Here is a 6,303-nt window from a genome sequence, read left to right as displayed (position 1 = left end):
AAAACATCAACATTTCTAATGCAATGCATTTTTTTACTTAAAATAAATTAAAGAATTTATGGTCAAAGAAAAGTAGTCATAAATTGGTTTGGAACTAGGATGATTTTTGTGTTGGGGTGGATGTGTGTGTACCTATATGTGTATGCATTATTTCATTTTATGCAATCCATATGTCACATTAAAAACTAAAAAACTAGAGTGATGTAGAAATTCTTACAGCTAGTGGTTACCCACCCACTGGTTCATGGCCTCTTATACTATATATGCCGATATAGAGCATGCATCCAGCCTCTGTTCCGGTTGCGGGATTCGTTTTATGATCTCCGTTCAAACAGAGGATTCTGGATTTTTAGTCTATCCCTAAATAAATAACCATCTATTTCTCAATTTGGAGCTAGTGTGGAATTTCTTTTAAGCGTCCATTCACACTAGAACATAAATGTAGATATGTCATATTAGCCCGAGCATGTTCTGACAGTGATCTGCACCTGATAAATAAAGCTTGTCTCTTCAATACGAAGTGACAAATAATCACATAAATATTACTCTTCCCCAATTAAAAAGAAATATTTGAAATATTTTGAATATGTAAACTCAAAAAAAATTTGCATCGCTCGGCTAAAAATGCACCTTAAACTTTAGTTGTTTCAAAGCTGTCATTTCACCACTGATGTCTTGCTCTTTCCTTTTCATGGTTTCAATTAGATACCCTTTCCACATGAGTTATTCCCACTTTCACCTCTATTTAAAGTATTCCACTTCAATCTATTCAGACTTGATCTTCATTAAGATCCTAATTTTGCATTTTTAACTGCTGAAAATTCCTTCTTCTTAAAATTGAACTTGAATTGCTCAAAATGACAATCATCATTATCTTTTTTTTTTTTTTTTTTTTTTTTTTTTTTTTGACAATCATCATTATCTTATAAAATATGCCCTCATCTAGGGAAGCCATCCAAAAAGGCTGTATGTGAACTGGTCTCCAAAGATGACGAAGGACACAACAGAGTAGAAAGGAGTGAAAAGATATTCAAGAATTAGGAAACCAAACTTACAATGCTGAAGACAATACAACTAGTACTATAAATAGCACTGGGCATTTAAGAGCAGGTTAAACATTTGTAACTTTGATACGGTGATTTTTCAATCCTATGAGCAAACTGGAAAGTTTAATATTCTTCATAAAATGTCAGAGGAGATTTAGACTATAGAAATGTGTAACCATTTCTGATTCTATTCTCTAATTCTAGAAAAAAGAAAATGGCCTCCCTACTTTTTCTGCCATTATTTTCTCCTGTGCTTATTTCTTCTTTGCTTCTTTATATAACTCACTGTCAAGAAAGGTTCATGGAGACATACCACCACACAGGGGCTGGAGCCGAACTCTTTACATGCTCCTGTCTCTACCGGAAACCCTAACTGAAGAATCAGGTCAGAGGAATGGGCATATGTCATCAAATATTCAAACAACAATAAACAACCGTCTATTATTCCTTGTTTTTTTCTAGTTCACTACCTCCTCCCCTCTCCTACACTAATTGCTCTTATAGCTTCATCTGACACAAATAATAACTATAAATTCATAGGTGAATAAATGTCCACTTGCTTTTATTATTAGGAATTTTCCTACTGTCCATCAGAACTCAACTTGAAGTTCAGCATGTGTTAATGGATGTCAATCCACAATGTTCCTCACTCTCCAGTTTCCTATCTCTAAGACATGCTTAAAAGCTGCTTAAATAATACTTTGATATTATTTGTAGTTTTAAAGTAGTTAGTGAACACTACTTAAACCATTTTTTTATGTTAGTCTCTCTCTCTCTCTGTGTATCACATAAATTAGGTAATTAAGAAATTGCACTGGAAATACATTGAGTGAAATTCGCTTTCAGTTATTTTTGGTGTTGGTCAACAAATTAGGAAGATTGTTCCTGGAGAAAAGTCTCTCTCATGCTTTCAGCAATCCATAGTTTTTCTCAGTTAACTTGTTCATGTTTTGTTTATGCAGTCATAAACAAAATCATTAGAGAAATCATGCTGGAAATTTCTTTGTAATGTCCAGAAGATATAATGTCACAGTGTCCCTCTTAGTTCTGTGGCTCTGACAATCTTTTCCTTTTTCCAGCTTTTGCATGATCTTTAGGTTCAGGACACATAGTGTAGATAGTAGGTCTACATCCTACCTCACAGATCTAATTATCAGGGAATGTTCAAACCATGGTCATTTGCTCTTTGAATTTTGATCAGAAATGGTTCTGTAATGATCCCTTCTGCAATTTTTTTTTTGGTGAGAGCTGAGAGCTACACTTATTCATGAGTGCACTATTAAAATGCATTTATAAATTGTGCTGTTTTAATAAATTGGCAAGTAATAAAAGCATAAAGTCATTTGGAGGGAGGAAATGGATGAAGCAGGTCAATCTTAATTGAGGTGGAGGGAGGGAAGCATACACAGACATAGAAGGGATGAGGGTAAAATAACACAGATTTAGAAAAACATAAAATTGGATTATTATTTATTTACCTCTATTTCATATATAATACATATAAGCCTATGTATTATATGTTTAGATAGGCATATATACTTGAAATTACTCATGAAAAAGCATGAATTTTACATTTTGTCAAATGGTACTGAACATAAATATCACAGAACCATTAATATAAGATATAAAGACATCATAAGATTCAGAAAGAAACAATAGCTCAATTAATATAAATAAATTCCAGTGCAGGACATTGAAAGAAATTCCAGTTTTCAATATTGGTAATACAGAAAATCAGGAAGCAAGTGAATGCAATTGTGACAACCAGGGCATGTACAGAAAACTACACACAAAGGCCAGTGCAAGAGAGGTGAGAATTCAAACCACTCTTGGCTGTAAGCGGAATACCTGGCAAATACATTTTTCTAACTGTTCTCATTTATAATTTTGTATGTAATTAATTTCCAGGAGCTTGCTAAATTTTAATTAAAAGAACATTATTCTGAGGAACACGTTGAGCTCTTAAGTTGAAGGCAATAGGTTATACATTGGCGTCTGCAAAACTATGCTAAAAGACGACTAAGTTATGATTGATAATAATTCCAGGTAATAAACAATGCAAGAATTGTTGGTATTAACTCATAGACAATTTTTATCATTTCAAATTATTGAGACACAATTTCTCTTTTTTAGGATGCATATAATACATAATGCTTGTTATATTCAATGTATAAATGTGTGTTCAATTTTGTCATCTCAAAAATAACATTCTCACAAACAACATTCTGGAAATTACTTTTTTGAGAAAATTTTACTCCCCAGTTTACTCTTATTCTGGCCAGCAATAGCATAGATAAAATTTCCATATTCATTTTGTGAGTATTATGAATATTTGGAATTTAGCAAATGCTAAAAAGTGCCATACATATTCCATGCACCAAGACAGTAAAGAATGAGTTGACCCACTTTAGGTTTCTCTCATTTGTATCCAAAGCCTTCCAGTGTTTTGAATTAGAAAATTTTAATAAGGCCAAATGTGGTGCTGTGTCACAACATTCTACTAACTGATAGGGCATTTTAAACATAGCCTAGCTTAATATCATTTAGTCCAGCAGCCAATATTCCACAAACGCTGTGCCAGGGAAGTTTTTCATTCAGGATGTTTTGACCAGATGGTGCTCATCCGGCCATATGTTGCAGAGCCGAGAGGAGCTTAATGATACCCTGCCTGCTACTTTCTCTCAGCAGTGAAAATTCTAAGAATAAATTAGAGAAATCGGTGATAAGAAAAGAATGCTATACACTCAATTGGTTGATAAACATAACCTTTGTCCATGCTATATTGCTTTTTACAAGGGAACTAGTTCTTAAAATACAGATTGGGCTATAGAGAGCTACAGATTCGTGACTTGGTAAATAGGCTATTGTGTGAGTTTTTTAAAAGTAGTCTATGTCTCAAATCCTTTCAGATGTGTAAAATATAACTATATGTTATATTTACCTTAAAATGTCATCTTTGAAGCTTGAAATATTGCTGAATTTACTTTACAAAGCTCTCCAGCCTCTGAAATGGCTACTTTTTCCTCCTAAAGATATATTTTCCACCTTCTTTTCTCTCATATTAGATAAGGTTTTATTGCTGTGAAGAGAAAGCATGGTCCTGGAAAGTCTTATAAATGAAAACATTCAATTAAGCCTAGATTAAAGTTTCAGATGTCTAGTCTGTTGTCATCATGGTGGGACATGGTGACTTGCAAGCAGACATGGTGTTGAAGAAGCAGCTGAAAGGTCTTGAGTCAGTGGCAACAACAGTGAAAACTATCACACTGACTTGAGCATATAATATCTCAAAGCCCACCTCCAAAGTGACGCACTTCCTCCCGCAAGGCCATACCTACTCCAACAAGCTCAGACTTCCTAATAGTGTTGATCTCTATGAGCTTATTGAGCCATATCAGTTCGAACTACCATATTCCATCCCCTTGCCCCACAAGCTTATAGCCATATAAGTCATAATACAAAATGCATTTAGTCCAACTTCAAAAGTATCCGTAATCTACAGAAGGAAACACTTGTCTGGTACTGCAAATATAACAAAGAACTAACGTTTGAGGAGCCCACAGGCCCCAGGTATGCACTTCTGACCACTTTGCTGTGGATATAGTATTGTATTCTCCTCTAAATCCAGAGCTCCCTCCCCAAAGTTTAGTGAAGATCTCATAACTCATCAGAGATGTTTCTTTGTATAGTAGATTGTGGTAACTGCAGAAATACACAATGGCCAAAATACAGAAAACAACTGTGGTATGCTCATTAATAAATGATATACTTGTGTCACATCCTCAAAGGCTCAGGGACTATTGTGGAAGAGAACAGAAATATTACAAAAACTGTAGATCAGGGAGGATCACAGTGAAGCAGCATCCTCTGGACATGACAGAACTGCCGAGCTCATGAAGTAACAGCAGATTCCATTGCCTGAAAATCATAGACACTTGAGCAAGCTGGTCAACTTAGCCCTTACAGAGTGGGAAGGAGACTATGTGTCTCTGATCTTAGCTGAGGAGTGATGGAGAAAGTCTTCTGGTCCAAGGAAATTCAGTGTGGACTTGGAAAGTCTCGCATACCCCAGCAGATGGGTCCATACTCACAAGTATATGAATTGTTCGAAAATTGTGGTTTATTAAACTTAAAAAATGGAGGACCTAACATTTCAAGTATAAGGATGTGGAGGTGGATTTGGGAGAAGTTAAGTGTGAACATGATCAAAATGGTGTATGAAATTTTAAGAATTAATAAAAATACAACTTTTGTCTATTATTGGCTTCTTAAATTGAAAAGAGGGGGTTCACTTTCAATAATTTTGCAGTTTGATTTGGCCCAATTGGACTTTCAAGCTACTCTAATGGAGTTTATGCATTCCTAATAGAAGAACATTTAATAGCAAATGATACAGATTTAGCATTACAAACATGTCTCAAGTCAAAGTCCTTAGACTGAGCAGCAGATTCCCATAGTGTTTCATGCCTATTTAGGTTTTACTGCTCTGTGGTTTTGCTTGTTCGTCTTTCCTTAGGCTTTGAAAGTCACTGCATGTTGTTCTCATTTCGGTTCTTCTTACTTTGTGATTATGTTAAAGAAAATGCAGTTCTAAGTAATTGCCTTAGAACATTTCCCTCTTTTGTTCCTCATTTCCCCCATTGCTGTGAAATTCCTTGAATAGCTAAGAATAGACATCAATACCTTTTCTCAAACTCAGGTCAGTCAATCTCTTCCACATAGCAGAGCCTCTTTCAGTTTAAGGGTAGAAATTTCTTTCTTCAATATCAGGTTGAAAAACCATAGAGTTAATGTTGCCTCCTCTATCATACCATTTTTTATACTGAAGTCTTTACCTATTCTGTATAGACTCATTTCTCGAACTTTGATTGAGAGTAAATGTTTTCCCTCACTATAGTCAGATTTTTAAAGATTTATTTTGTTTAATATCAATGCTGGCAAAGAGCTTTCAAATTGACCTTCTGGGTTAACATTGGGTACTTCAAGTGGTTGGTTATACTTTGAGTGTTTCTCAGAAGGCAAACATGATTGTACCTGCATTGAGTTGAGTTTTTAAATCTGCATCACATAGGTAAACATATAAATATAATTTGTAGACATCTAGAATGATGAGTTTAGGTAACTTGACACAATCCAGATATACCAGAGAAGAAACTAAATGTAGACTTATCTTAATAAATTGTTTTGTAGCCATATCTATAACATATTTTCTCATTTGAGTGAATTAGGTGATAAAACCCACATTGATTAAGTGGTA

Source organism: Chionomys nivalis, chromosome 12 (genome assembly GCF_950005125.1).
Source record: "Chionomys nivalis chromosome 12, mChiNiv1.1, whole genome shotgun sequence".
NCBI classification, from domain to species: Eukaryota; Metazoa; Chordata; class Mammalia; order Rodentia; family Cricetidae; genus Chionomys; species Chionomys nivalis.
The sequence above is the reverse complement of the archived record's forward strand: the minus strand, read 5'-3'. Positions refer to the sequence as shown.